The 15,814-nt window shown below is 42.8% G+C and overlaps 1 non-coding gene across 1 annotated transcript; it reads left to right on the top strand.

The window, feature by feature from the left end:
- The first annotated feature begins 3,180 nt into the window (after positions 1–3,180).
- On the top strand, positions 3,181–3,287 carry LOC126424463 (U6 spliceosomal RNA). The gene has a single exon (XR_007576172.1). It is a non-coding gene; the product is annotated as a U6 spliceosomal RNA (small nuclear RNA).
- Positions 3,288–15,814: the final 12,527 nt, after the last annotated feature.

Raw genomic sequence — 15,814 nt, 5'->3', positions numbered from 1 at the left:
CATCTCGACTGCTAGTGATACGAGGCCGTTGGGATCCAGCACGGCTTTCCGTATTACCCTCCTGAACCCACTGATTCCATATTCTGCTAACAGTCATTGGATCTCGACCAACGCGAGCAGCAATGTCGCGATGCGATAAACCGCAATCGCGATAGGCTACAATCCGACCTTTATCGAAGTCGGAAACGTGATGGTACGCTTTTCTCCTCCTTACACGAGGCATCACAACAATGTTTCACCTGGCAACGCCGGTCAACTGCTGTTTGTGTTTGAGAAATCGGTTGGGAACTTCTCTCATGAACTTCTCTCATGTCAGCACGTTGTAGGTGTCGCCATCGGCACCAACCTTGTGCGAATGCTCTGAAAATCTAATCATTTCCATATCACAGCATCTTCTTCCTGTCGGTTAAATTTCGCATCTGTAGCACGTTATCTTCGTGATGTAGCAATTTTAATGGCCAGTAGTGAAGAAATTAAGGGTGTAGCTCACGATTTGAAGATTGTTGAGAAGATAATACATTTATTTAAGTGAAGATTATATCATTTAGCATCACTTACACATTTATTATGATAAAGCAATCGACCTTCGGTGTATTATCTTTTGCCAGGCCAACGGCAGTCATGTGTAACGTGCTGCAGTCATGGGCGAAACGAAAATGCGACGGAATTGAACGTAAAACTGGACGATTAAATCTGTACTCGTTTCAACAAAGCTCTTTTCCAATCTGGTGCAGATGTAAAACTCTGTAGCACGAAAGGAAAGTCCGCATGCAGACACGCACTGCTCTCGTGCCACCTGAGAAGCAATCAAGTCACTGTTGGCGTATCACCAGCGTATGTCTCCGCCACCCCGACACAAATTCATTTACCCAGTACGAAATAACGTTTCGTTTCGACATAATCTCTCCTGTTTTCTCCCCAAACTCCGGCCGAGGTAAACTCTCGAAATTGCCGCAGTTGTTTCCTAACGAGAACGATTGCATGTTCAACGTCCAATTTACCCAATGCGGGGCACGCACTTGGCACATTTACATAATTTGTCGGAGGTATAGCGCTCGATATTATGCTGATTTCGCGCTCCAAAGTTACTGCGCACAGAATAGCGTAGTTTTGAACGTGGAAAACTCGTTAGCAAACTGAAACACATTCCGTGAATCGAGCATTTATCATCCGTGAAGAAAATTTGATTTTGAGTTCACACAGACCTTTCTTCGGGACAGATATCACTCATCGGCAACAGTCGGTGTACTCTTAACAGTGTAACTCTCAGTATCAAGATAAAAACGGAGTCATCATCTTGTAGAAGCTGTGTCTTTCTGATGTAACCATTTTTTTTTTAATTGGCACTTTTTCCGTTGACTGCAGCAGACACATTTCAGTATAATGTTAATTAACGTTGACATGGCAGAAATACACTCCTGGAACTTGAAATAAGAACACCGTGAATTCATTGTCCCAGGAAGGGGAAACTTTATTGACACATTCCTGGGGTCAGATACATCACATGATCACACTGACAGAACCACAGGCACATAGACACAGGCAACAGAGCATGCACAATGTCGGCACTAGTACAGTGTATATCCACCTTTCGCAGCAATGCAGGCTGCTATTCTCCCATGGAGACGATCGTAGAGATGCTGGATGTAGTCCTGTGGAACGGCTTGCCATGCCATTTCCACCTGGCGCCTCAGTTGGACCAGCGTTCGTGCTGGACGTGCAGACCGCGTGAGACGACGCTTCATCCAGTCCCAAACATGCTCAATGGGGGACAGATCCGGAGATCTTGCTGGCCAGGGTAGTTGACTTACACCTTCTAGAGCACGTTGGGTAGCACGGGATACATGCGGACGTGCATTGTCCTGTTGGAACAGAAAGTTCCCTTGCCGGTCTAGGAATGGTAGAACGATGGGTTCGATGACGGTTTGGATGTACCGTGCACTATTCAGTGTCCCCTCGACGATCACCAGTGGTGTACGGCCAGTGTAGGAGATCGCTCCCGACACCATGATGCCGGGTGTTGGCCCTGTGTGCCTCGGTCGTATGCAGTCCTGATTGTGGCGCTCACCTACACGGCGCCAAACACGCATACGACCATCATTGGCACCAAGGCAGAAGCGACTCTCATCGCTGAAGACGACACGTCTCCATTCGTCCCTCCATTCACGCCTGTCGCGACACCACTGGAGGCGGGCTGCACGGTGTTGGGGCGTGAGCGGAAGACGGCCTAACGGTGTGCGGGACCGTAGCCCAGCTTCATGGAGACGGTTGCGAATGGTCCTCGCCGATACCCCAGGAGCAACAGTGTCCCTAATTTGCTGGGAAGTGGCGGTGCGGCCCCCTACGGCACTGCGTAGGATCCTACGGTCTTGGCGTGCATCCGTGCGTCGCTGCGGTCCGGTCCCAGGTCGACGGGCACGTGCACCTTCCGCCGACCACTGGCGACAACATCGATGTACTGTGGAGACCTCACGCCCCACGTGTTGAGCAATTCGGCGGTACGTCCACCCGGCCTCCCGCATGCCCACTATACGCCCTCGCTCAAAGTCCGTCAACTGCACATACGGTTCACGTCCACGCTGTCGCGGCATGCTACCAGTGTTAAAGACTGCGATGGAGCTCCGTATGCCACGGCAAACTGGCTGACACTGACGGCGGCGGTGCACAAATGCTGCGCAGCTAGCGCCATTCGACGGCCAACACCGCGGTTCCTGGTGTGTCCGCTGTGCCGTGCGTGTGATCATTGCTTGTACAGCCCTCTCGCAGTGTCCGGAGCAAGTATGGTGGGTCTGACACACCGGTGTCAATGTGTTCTTTTTTCCATTTCCAGGAGTGTACATTTGTATGGGCCTGTGGGAGACGAGAAGTTCAACTAACTGGCAAAGAGTGGGGGAAATAATTGAATAATAGAGGACTGCATTCCAGCTGGAAATCAAGTTATTGCAGTCAGAGACGACACCAGAAGCGAATGGAACAAGGAGTAGGAGACCAAAGATCCTTTCAATGGGTCCTGGTACAGACAAATCCACCAACATGTACCAAAAGCACAACGGTAAGCTGAAATGTGGGATATGAAACGTCACTCCACTGCAAAAAGAACAAGGAGGTGGTTGGTTCGTAATGACCAATTTCAGACTGAAATTCAACTATGGCTGCTAAAAGCAACACCTATATGTATATGTATTCGCTTCGGCGGTACATATACTAAAATTGGAACGACACATAGCAGATTAGCATGGCCACTGCGCAAGGATGACACGCAAAATCGTGAAGCGTTCCACATTTTCCTGACACGTTCCACATCATTACGAAGTATCTTATTCGTGATGTGGCGTTTGCTGTGTTATTCAGTGGTTTGGTATTTAACTAATTTGTAAATGGAAATGATAATCTTATTTTATTACATTGAGTAATTACTAAATAATTTTTCTCCCGGCTAAAGATTTAATCAGGTTACTAAAGAACTCCAAGTCAACGTCGTATTAAAGTGTTGTCTGTAAGTTGTATAAGTGTCACTAAATCACAATTCATACAACAGATTCAATGCAACTATTGATTAAGATGGAAGCAGTTATCTTCAGCAAAATGATCATTAAAACCACCGAATATCAGCCGCGCACAACACTGACGTATGTTACCTGAAACAATATTCTTCGCAACTCGTGCGTAATTAATTTCGGCTCCATACATCAGCTAGAAAAGTTTCTTATAAGGATCGTGCTATGAGCACTGTTTTTAAAGAACCAATCTGATTCGAATCATTTTCATTAAAATGAGTTCGGGACCACCGGTGCACATTTATTTTTACACATTTGTATTACCTTCGGCATTTATTCTGCAGAGTTGCATAATTTAAATTTGAATTTGCCGCTGAGATAATTGTTAAGATGGCGGCAGACAATTGATAGAGACTTTCTATTGTTAGAGCAAATAAGTAAATATTTAAAATGCTTATTAAACGCTATAAAATCTACTTTCGTATTGTGCACTATTTAGACTTCATCAAGCAAACATTTGATTTGTTTCTAAGGAAAACACAGACAAAAACGCGATACAAATCGCTATCATCAATGGCTGTGTTGCTTGCAGCGGAACGAAATAATGAACACAGATAATGCTTACTGAGAGAGGAATTAAAGTTACAAATAATTATTCACTCATATTTATAATAATAATGATCTCTATTTTCAAGTAATAATTAACAAATAATTACAGTTTCTTAACAGACCTCAGTTTGATATGCGTCCGCAACCTACAAAAGTCAACCAACAAAAGGTAAAAAAAGGAAGACAAACGCAGATCATAAAAGGAATTTAAAATTATCATTGTTTTTGTACGATACACATCGCTAGGTCCAATTACATCATAGAATATTATATAAATAATTAATATTTATCATCGTTTTCATTCGTTTTCACTGTTTTTTTTTCATACGTCGAATAGATAATGTTTATAACTGTTAGAGGCATAATTTTCTCTCGTCGTACTGTAGCTAAAATTTATCTCGTGGATGTTACAATGATCTATGGAACAAGTACTAATCTAACCTAATCTAATCTCTCCTCCATAGCTTCATGATACGCCATCACCGTACGGCGACTGTGGGGAGATCCCAGACGTCGACAACGTACCTTGGTTGCGCTAGATGCAGAAATGAATTATACTGGCTACTTAGGGAGCTGGTTAAAATGAAACGAGAACTTCCCTCTAACGTTTTGATACTCATAACGATAATTTACGAATTGCTCGAGGAATTATTGTTAAAAGTTAGCATTAAAGTAAAGTCGATTAGTTTAGGTTAGATTTTGTGTGTGTGTGTGTGTGTGTGTGTGTGTGTGTGTGTGTGTGTTTATTTAGAAGCTAGCTTTTTAAGGTAAGTTGCAGAGACTACTTGTCACAGTACTTACGTAGCTGTTATCGTCAATATCGATGAATATCTGTTTTAAATTAGTTAACAATTTGTGGAAAGGCAACGCTATAAGTCTCAAATGGCTGTACTGGTGTACCCACAAATAAAATAAAACCCTATAGTGATGTCTTCTTCATTTTTTGCCCATACGGGTTTGATTCAAAGATATCCTTTACGGGGCCGTTATGCTGAAATAATTATCTAATTAGTTCGATTTATCTCTTCTCTGTCGTGGCAATGAATATCATTTTACTCATCAATTTCGTGGAGAATTATTCACCAGTATTTTTTTGTCTATTCAGGAAATTTTTGGTATTCTTTTCCACATTCATATTCAAATTTCTCCTAATTTCCTTTTTCCTGTATTCCAAAAGCCTTGGACTGAATCATGTAGTTTAAAAAGTTCCCAGCAAATGTAATAAATTTGTGGAAAGTCATATGGGACCAAACTGCTAAGGTCATCGGTCCCCAGGCTTACACACAACTTAATCTAACTTAAACTAACTTACGCTAAGGACAACATACACACCCATGCCCAAGGCGAACTGCGGCAAGGCCCCTTTAGACTGCACGGCTACCCCGCGAGGCCCCAACAAATGTCTTAACAAGTTGGTTTCTTGTGTGTATATTAATTTGGCTTCTTACCGGAAGACAATTTTATTTCTTAAGCATTTTGGTCAGTTTCAGACTTATTTTGCTATTTGTTGTAAACATATGTTGTCACTGGTTACTGCTCTAACCAACTAACAGAATTTAGTTACATTATTTATATGAATCTTCCCCATTTCATTTACGTATTTTTGTTCCATTGATGTTTCATCTACATTTTGCCATGATTTTTGTTTTCTTTGTATTTACACTGAAGCGCCAGAGAAAATGGTATAGACATGCGTGTTCAAATACAGAGATATGTAAACAGGCAGAATACAACGCTGCAGTCGGCAACGCCAACATAAGACATGTTTCTCCCGCAGTTGTTAGATCGGTTACTGCTGCTACAATGGCAGGTTATCAAGATTTAAGTGAGTTTGAACATGGTGTTATAGTCAGCGCACGACCGATGGGATCTCCGAGATAGCGATGAAGTGGGGATTTTCCCGTACAACCATTTCACGGGTTTCAGACGGTAAAACACCAAATCTCCGACATCGCTGCGGCCGGAAAAAGATCCTGCAAAAACGGGGCCAACGAAGACCGAGGAGAATCATTCAACGTGACAGAAGCGCAGACCTTCCACAAATTGCTACGGATTTCAATGCTGGGCCATCAACAACTGTCAGCGTGCAAACCTTTAAATGAAACATTATCGATATGGACTTTTGGAACCAAAGGCCCACTCGATTACCCTTGATGACTGCACGACCCAAAGCCTTACGCCTTGCCTGATCCCGTCAACACTGACATTTGACTGTTGATGACTGGAATCATGTTACCTGGTCGGACAAGTCTTGTTTCAAATTGTATCGATCGGGTGGACGTGTAGAGGTGTGGAGACAACCACATGAATTCATGAACCGTGCATGTCAGCAGGGAACTGTTCAAGCTGGTGGAGGCTCTGCAATGGTGTGGGGTGTGTGCAGTTGGAGTGATATGGGACTCTTCATTCGTCTAGATACGACTCTGACAGGTGCCATGCATATAAGCATCCTATCTGGTCATCTGCATCCATTCGTGGCCATTGTGCATTCCGACAGACATGGGCAATTCCAGCAGGACAAGGCGACACCCCACACGTCCATGAGTGCTACAGAGTGGCTGAATTTAAACACTTCTGCTGGTCACCAAACTCCCCAGACATGAACATTGTTGAGTGTATCTGGGATGCCTTGCAACGTGCTGTTCAGAAGAGATCTCCATCCTCTCGTACTCTTATGGATTTATGGACAGTGCTGCAGGATCCTGATGTCAGTTCCCTCCAGCACTACTTCAGACATTCGTCGAGTCCATGTCATGTCGTGTTGCAGCACTTCTGCGTGCGGGCGAGTGTCCTACACGATATTAGGCACGTGTACCATTTTCTTTGGCCCTTCAGTGCGTGTTAATTTTGTTAAGGGTATCTACCAAATCGTTTTGCAGTTGTGATAGCTTAATTTTTTGGCCAGGGCATCTGCCAAAGCCCAATGTGACCTTCAGTGTCAAGACTGGTTTAATGCAGCTCACTGCTCTAGTCCGTCCTGTGCATGTCTCTTAACTACACTCCTGGAAATGGAAAAAAGAACACATTGACACCGGTGTGTCAGACCCACCATACTTGCTCTGGACACTGCGAGAGGGCTGTACAAGCAATGATCACACGCACGGCACAGCGGACACACCAGGAACCGCGGTGTTGGCCGTCGAATGGCGCTAGCTGCGCAGCATTTGTGCACCGCCGCCGTCAGTGTCAGCCAGTTTGCCGTGGCATACGGAGCTCCATCACAGTCTTTAACACTGGTAGCATGCCGCGACAGCGTGGACGTGAACCGTATGTGCAGTTGACGGACTTTGAGCGAGGGCGTATAGTGGGCATGCGGGAGGCCGGGTGGACGTACCGCCGAATTGCTCAACACGTGGGGCGTGAGGTCTCCACAGTACATCGATGTTGTCGCCAGTGGTCGGCGGGACCGGACCGCAGCGATGCACGGATGCACGCCAAGACCGTAGGATCCTACGCAGTGCCGTAGGGGACTGCACCGCCACGTCCCAGCAAATTAGGGACACTGTTGCTCCTGGGGTATCGGCGAGGACCATTCGCAACCGTCTCCATTAAGCTGGGCTACGGTCCCGCACACCGTTAGGCCGTCTTCCGCTCATGCCCCAACATCGTGCAGCCCGCCTCCAGTGGTGTCACGACAGGCGTGAATGGAGGGACGAATGGAGACGTGTCGTCTTCAGCGATGAGAGTCGCTTCTGTCTTGATGCCAATGATGGTCGTATGCGTGTTTGGCGCCGTGCAGGTGAGCGCCACAATCAGGACTGCATACGACCGAGGCACACAGGGCCAACACCCGGCATCATGGTGTCGGGAGCGATCTCCTACACTGGCCGTACACCACTGGTGATCGTCGAGGGGACACTGAATAGTGCACGGTACATCCAAACCGTCATCGAACCCATCGTTCTACCATTCCTAGACCGGCAAGGGAACTTGCTGTTCCAACAGGACAATGCACGTCCGCATGTATCCCGTGCCACCCAACGTGCTCTAGAAGGTGTAAGTCAACTACCCTGGCCAGCAAGATCTCCGGATCTGTCCCCCATTGAGCATGTTTGGGACTGGATGAAGCGTCGTCTCACGCAGTCTGCACGTCCAGCACAAACGCTGGTCCAACTGAGGCGCCAGGTGGAAATGGCATGGCAAGCCGTTCCACAGGACTACATCCAGCATCTCTACGATCGTCTCCATGGGAGAATAGCAGCCTGCATTGCTGCGAAAGGTGGATATACACTGTACTAGTGCCGACATTGTGCATGCTCTGTTGCCTGTGTCTATATGCCTGTGGTTCTGTCAGTGTGATCATGTGATGTATCTGACCCCAGGAATGTGTCAATAAAGTTTCCCCTTCCTGGGACAATGAATTCACGGTGTTCTTATTTCAATTTCCAGGAGTGTATTTCATCCTACATCCACATAAATCTGCTTACTTCATCTACAGTCTCTCACCCCTTTCCTCTTCTCTCCATTACCAAATTAACTATAATTTGAAGCCACATGATTTATCATGTCAACCTATTCCTTCTGACAGTTAAGTTATACCCTGCAGCTCCTTTACCTCCAGTTTGATGCAGTGCCTCTTCTTTATTTCATTGTTCCATGGAATAAATTCTAGTGTCCGATTCCACTCGTCGGCTCTGACCAATGACGTCATACCTAAGTCAAAGATGCTGCATAGAAGTAATCTATGAAAGAAATGGATCATACTCGTAAACAAACGAATATAGAATGAGATTTTCACTTTGCAGCGGAGTGTGTGCTGATATGAAACTTCCTGGCAGATTAAAACTGTGTGCCCGACCGAGACTCAAACTCAGGACCTTTGCCTTTCGTGGGCAAGCGCTCTACCAACTGAGCTACTGAAGCACGACTCACACCCGGTACCCACAGCTTTACTTCTGCCAGTATCTCGTCTCCTACCTTCCAAACTTTACAGAAGTTCTCCTGCGAACCTTGCAGAACTAGCACTCCTGAAAGAAGGTAGGAGACGAGATACTGGCAGAAGTAAAGCTGTGGGTACCGGGCGTGAGTTGTGCTTCGGTAGCTCAGTTGGTAGAGCGCTTGCCCACGAAAGGCAAAGGTCCGGAGTTCGAGTCTCGGTCGGGCACACAGTTTTAATCTGCCAGGAAGTTTCAAATGAATATAGTATGCAATAAAATTACACTCACATTTAACGCGATTATTATTTACGCACGAATTACGTGTAAACAAGTTAAAGATAACCGAAATAAATAAGAATAGGAGGATAAAAGTGTGTGTCTAATTAGTATTATCATCATAATTTATTTGAGTAGCGGGGCACAGAGAACCATTAAACTGTATTACAATATAGCGCATGGTGAAATTATACTATTATAAAATTACGTTAATTTTAATATTAGTTATTCATTAAAACGGGAGAAGCGCAGGAGAAGTTAGGGTTTTGGCGGGGAGAAAATAAATTATAGCAGAACAACGGAAAAATAAAGTGAATGATAACAAACATGAATTACTAACATAAAATAAGGAGAAACGAACACTGTAAATCCTAAACAATGCAGGAACTCAAGTAACGAAAACCCATTAAAATTTAACACATATTGGACTCTATAATTAGAACTGACCTATGAGGTCAGTTCTAGTTACAGATTCCAATATTACTAACTTTACTGCAAAAGCTCAGTGAATATTTACGAGTGCAGAAATTATATTACGAGGGCATTTCGAAAAGTAAAGATACAATGGCTCGCAGTCCTTAAATAGAACATTTATTTAGAAAACTTCAGTTACATCTTATTAACTGCATTATTTGTTATTTTTCGACATAATCACCCCCATTATCCAAATATTTGTTAAGTCAGTTCACAAGCTTTTGTATCCCACAGTCATAGAAGGTTACCGCCTGTTCATCTTTGATCTCTTCATTGTCGTGGAATGATTTTCCACCAAGATGTGACTTCAGGTAACGGAAGACATGGAAGTCGGTGGGCGAAGGTCCGGGCTATTTGGCAGATGGTCCAATATGTCCCATTTGAATTGTTTGAGTAGTGCTTTGGTTACGAGCGCTGTGTGAGGCCGAGCGTTGTCATGAAGCAAGCAGACTCCACTTGTCAGCATTCCCCTGCGTTTGTTTTGAATTGCCCTTCGAAGACGTTTCAAAGTCTGGCAATATGCAGCAGCATTAATTGTCGTTCCAGCAGGCATAAATTCCAACAGAAGAATGCCTTGTCTGTCCCAAAAAACAGAAGCCATGATTTTCTTCACTGAAATCGACGTTTTGCATTTCTTGGCTTTTGGTGAATTCGAATGGCGCCATTGCATTGCTTGTTGCTTGAATTCAGGTGTATGGTGATAAACCCACGTCTCATCACCTGTCACAATATGATGAAGGAACTCATCACCTGCTTCAGCATAGCGTGTGAGGAAGTCGAGTGCAAAGCACATCCTTTTCTTTTTGTGTTCTTCTGTTAACAGTTTTGAAACCTAGCGCACACACAGTTTCCTGTGCCCTAACTTGACAGTCACAACGCCATAAAGAGTTGTCATTGACACGTCCGGTATGATCTGAAGCAATTATTTCAATGTGAAACGTCTATTCACGCGAATTGCTTCCTTCGTTCTCCGAAGAAGGGCATCAGAGATGACAGATGGCCGACTTGTTCTTTGCTCGTCATGAACATCGGTCCTACCTTCAGAGAAATGACGACACCATTTCGTTACATTTTGTCGATTCATTATGTTCCCATAAACAGAATTTCTTTGTGAATATCCGCTGGTCGCTGACCTTTTGCATGAAGAAAACGTATGACGGAGCGCACTTCGCATTTGGCGGGATTCTGAATCGGCGCAGACATTTTAAACACGACCTGCTCCAACCAGAAGCAACGTTCAACTGCTGAACGACCACGAGGAGAAAGCTAACGGTTCAAGTTTAACACCAGTGTTGCCAACTTGCTCGCCGAAACTCTTCTGTTCCTCTGGCGTACAGTGTATCTTTACTTTCCGAAATACCCTCGTATATTTAACACACGAACTGGAAAAGATCTAAAAATAAACTATCGAATAGGTGGAATCGGTAACTAGAACTTACCTATATAGGAGCGGAAAAATCTTATTACATTTGAGACACCAGCTGAATCCAGTTAATGAACCTATATATATATATATATACGAATACTGATTCCAATATTACTAACTTTTTGGCATAACTTCAGAGAGCAATTACGAGTGAAGATATTGTATTATATTTTTCCACCTAATGCAAAAACGATCTAATTAATGAACCATCCAATACTTGGAATCGGTAACTAGAACTAACCTATGTAGGAGGTCACTTCTAGTTATCGATTTCAATATTACTGTTTCCCGGTAGGCCTAGTACAGAGAGCAATTAGAAAAAATGGTTCAAATGGATCTGAGCACTATGGGACTTAACATCTGAGGTCATCAGTCCCCTAGAGCTTAGAACTACTTAAACCTAACTAACCCAATGACATCATACACAGCCATGCCCGAGGCAGGATTCGAACCTGCGACCGTAGCAGTTGTTCAGTTCCGGACTGAAGCGCCTAGAACCACTCAGCCACCGCGGCCGGCAGAGAGCAATTACAAGTGCGGAATTCATATAATATTTGACAAACCTGATTAAAAAACGATCTTGTTAGTGAACTATCGAATACGACTAGAATTTCCAAAAATGAAATTCTTTACAAACGTTATTGCACACTAAAAAAAAAAAAATAAACCCCAAAAATGGCAAAACCTTGGAACCAATAACTGTACTACACGAAAGTCACACTAGCTACAGTAGCTCGAAAATAACAATCAGTAGAATTGATACATCAGGGATGAAGGTGAAATAAAGAGAAGTATAGCAAAAACATTGAAAAGGAAAACATAAAATTGCCCACATAAAAAGAAACTTACCACATATGAATTTCCAAAGGAGTGAACGATCGAGACTGCCAAGAAGAGGCCGGCCACTGTGGCCGAGCGGTTCTAGGCACTTCAGTCCGGAACCGCACTGCTGCTATGGTCGCGGGTTCGAACCCTGCCTTTTGCATGGATGTGTGTGATATCCATAGGTTAGTAAAGTTTAAGTAGTTCTAAGTCTAGGGGCTGATGATCTCAGATGTTCAGTCCCATAGTTTTCAGATCCATTTGAACCATTTTTTTTTTTTTTTACGATAAGAACAAAATAACGACAGAACAAGAAATAATAATGTAATAAAGTTAGGATGTCAAACTATAACGAAATAATCAAAAACTAGAATAACTAATCAAAAAAATTAATAAGCAACAAAAGCTGCCTGGCACAAATGAGACAATACCAAAATCAATTCTTCTCTACTACCCGCCCCCAACCAGAGGCAAAATTTTAAAATATAAAAAATGATATAACACATCAATCAAATAAACCTGTGGTCACAAGACACAGCACCTAACCTCTTGCCCCACCATTGTACTCAAAAAATATTAAAATGATAGATAAACCTCCCACCAGAGAATCACAAAAGGTATTCAAGCCACAGACCACAGTAACAGAAAAGAAACCAACATAAAACAAGAAAAAAATCAGATCCACCAATACCTAACTAACAAAACGAGGCTTGTACATTTTGCTGACCATTTTCATAAACGCTAGAAATTCACAATAATCTTTAGGAATACTCTTCCTCCAACAGTATTCATCCAAATGGCCTTGCAACACTGTAATCCTTCTCTTTCCCTGCCCGACAACAGATTTTACAGCCCCCCCAATACCTGTTGATAGTATTGGTACGTGCCCACATCTTGTAATCTTTAAACCGAATATTGTGATTCACGACCAAATGATGATAACCCCTTTCACACAACCTCTTGTAGGAAGCAAACCCCTCCAACATGACTGTGGAACCTTCTTCCACATTTTCTTCTATTGAAGATGTCAACACTTCCTTCGTACAATTTGGCACGACTCTAAATACAACATCGGCACAGTTCCCTCCAGAAACTACTACTCCAAAAACCCAAAGCCCAACCACCTCATTCCCCCTTTCGTATTTTCTCTTTCCAAAATGTGACTCACCTATGTCAACTGTAACCCTTATCCCTCCCCCCCACCCCAAATGATCCCCTATACTTTATAAATTCCTCACAGACATGTCTACAAAATTAAAACCAGTCAACTATAGTGCCACATGAAACTGCTGCTTTGTGCATGGCAGATTTACAAGAATATTGACAGCAAAAATAGTAATTTAACATGACTATTACTTCTAAATTGAGCCTCAATTTTTCAAACCAGGTCCCCCTGCGTATAGACCTCCATATATTATTTTTTATGCATCTCCACCTGTTTTGAAAGAACGAGGCTCATTTTTGGTAGGTTTTACGAATGTCCAGAAAAGTGAGATTAAGCAGGCTGGACAAATAAATGGTCACCCCTATGAGCCACCAAGTTAATACTCTGTAACCAAGAGACTCCACAAGTTTATTCAAGTTGGGCACATCCAGCTGAAGCCTTTCATTGATGATTAGATTCCATAGAGCTATCAAAATGTGGTGATGTTGATTGTTATGTTTCATCCACTGTTAAAAATAGTCTCAGACATTTTTTAAGCCATGAGATTAAGATCACTATTTAGTGAGTCAGTTGAGATTCGATATGGTACCAGTTTGTTCCTCAAAGCACGAATGTGTGTAGGCAGCTCTGTGAAGAGGGTTATTGGCATCTTGGAAGATGGAAGTGTCCAAAATATACTTATCACGAAGATTTAGTGCAAGAGACAGCATTTAGTCCCTGAGAATGTTGAAGTAAAATATCTGGCTCAATGTCATGCTATGAAAAACACACCCAAAACATAACAGAACCACCCCTCGACTGAACTTCATGTTCCACACACTGCATTGTTGAACACCTAATTGGGTTCTCTGTGTAATGTAATTGTATATGATGCCTTCTGCAGCTTGGAAACTGTCTGTTGTTGAGGTCTTCAGTCCGAAGACTGGTTTGCTGCAGCTCTCCATGCTACTCTATCCTGTACAAGTCTCTTCATCTCCAAATAACTACTGCAATCTACATCCTTCTGTATCTGTTTACTGCTTCATCTTTTGGTCTCCCTCTACAGCTTTTGCCTCCCATACTTCCCTCCAATATTAAATTGATGATCCCTTGATGTCTCAGAATATTCCCTGTCAACAGATCCATCTTTTAATCAAATTGTGCCACAAATTTCTTGTCTCCCCCGTTCTGTACAGTACCTTCTGATTAATTCTATGATCTGCAGCATTCTTCTGTAGTAACAGATTTCAAAAGTTTCAGTTTTCTTCTTGTCTAACCTGTGTATCAACCATGTTTCACTTTCATACATGGCTACTCTCAAGACAAATATCTTCAGAAAAGACTTTCTAATACTTAAATCTATGTTCAATGTTAACAAATTTCTCTTCTTCAGAAACACTTTTCTTGCCATAGCCAGTATACATTTTATATTCTCTCTCCTTCCCAAATAGCAAAACTCATCTACTACCTTTAATGTCTCATTTCCTACTATAATTTCCTTAGCATCCACTGATTTAATTTGACTACATTCCATTATCCTTGTTTTGCTTTTGTTGATGTTCATCTAATAACCCTGATTTAAGGCTCTGTCCATTTTGTTCGGTGGCTCATCCTAGTCGTTTCCCGTCTCTCTAAGAATTACAATGTCATCAAACCTCAAAGTTTTTGTTTCTTCCCCCTGAACTTTAATTCTTACTCCAACTCTTTCTTTGGTTTCCTTCACTGCTTGCTCTCAGATAACATCAGGGATAAGCTACAAACCCAGTCTCACTCCCTTCTTACCCCTGCTTCCCTTCCATGCCACTCGACACTTTATAACTGCAGTCTTATTTCTGTACAACTTGTAAATAGCCTTTCCATCCCTGTATTTTACCCCTATTATCTTCAGAGTTCCAAAGAGAGTATTCCACTCAACATTGTCAAAAGCCTTCTCTTAAGTATTCAGATGCTATAAACATAGGTTTGCCTTTCATTAACCGGTCTTTTGAGAAAAGTTGTAGGGTCAGTATTACCTCACATATTTCTGCATTTCTCAAATCCAAACTGATCTTCCCTGATGTCGTTTCTATTAGATTTTCCATTCTTCTGTAATGAATTCATATTATTATTTCACAACCATGACTTATTAAACTGATAGTTCGGAAATATTCACACCTGTCAGCACCTGCTTTCTTTGGAATTTGAATCATTACATTCTTTTTGAAGTCCAGGCATATTTCACCTGTCTTGTACATCTTGCACTCTAGATGGAATATTTTGGTCATGGCTGGCTCTCCCAGGGCTATCAGTAGTTCTGACAGAATGTTGCCTACTACAGAGGCCTTGCTTCGACTTGGCTCTTTCAGTGCTGTGTCAAATGCTTCTTGGTGTATAATATTTCCTTTTTCATCTTCATTTACTTCCTGTTCCCTTTCTATAACATTACCTTAAAGTTCATCTCCCTTGTATAGACTCTATATACACACCAGCCATCTTTCCACTTTGTTTGGTTAGTTCTAGTTATCCATCTGAGTTCTTGATATTCATATAACTGATTCTCTTTCCTCCAAAGGCCTCTTTACTTTTCCAGTAGACAGAATCTGTCTTTCACCTAGTGAAATGTGCTTCTAAATCTTTACATGTGTCCCCTAGCCACTCCTGCTTAGCCATTTTGCATGTCCTGTCAATCTCATTTTTTAGACATTTATAT

Source organism: Schistocerca serialis, chromosome 1, assembly GCF_023864345.2.
Source record: "Schistocerca serialis cubense isolate TAMUIC-IGC-003099 chromosome 1, iqSchSeri2.2, whole genome shotgun sequence".
NCBI classification, from domain to species: Eukaryota; Metazoa; Arthropoda; class Insecta; order Orthoptera; family Acrididae; genus Schistocerca; species Schistocerca serialis.
This window is presented reverse-complemented; position numbering and strand designations above follow the sequence as displayed.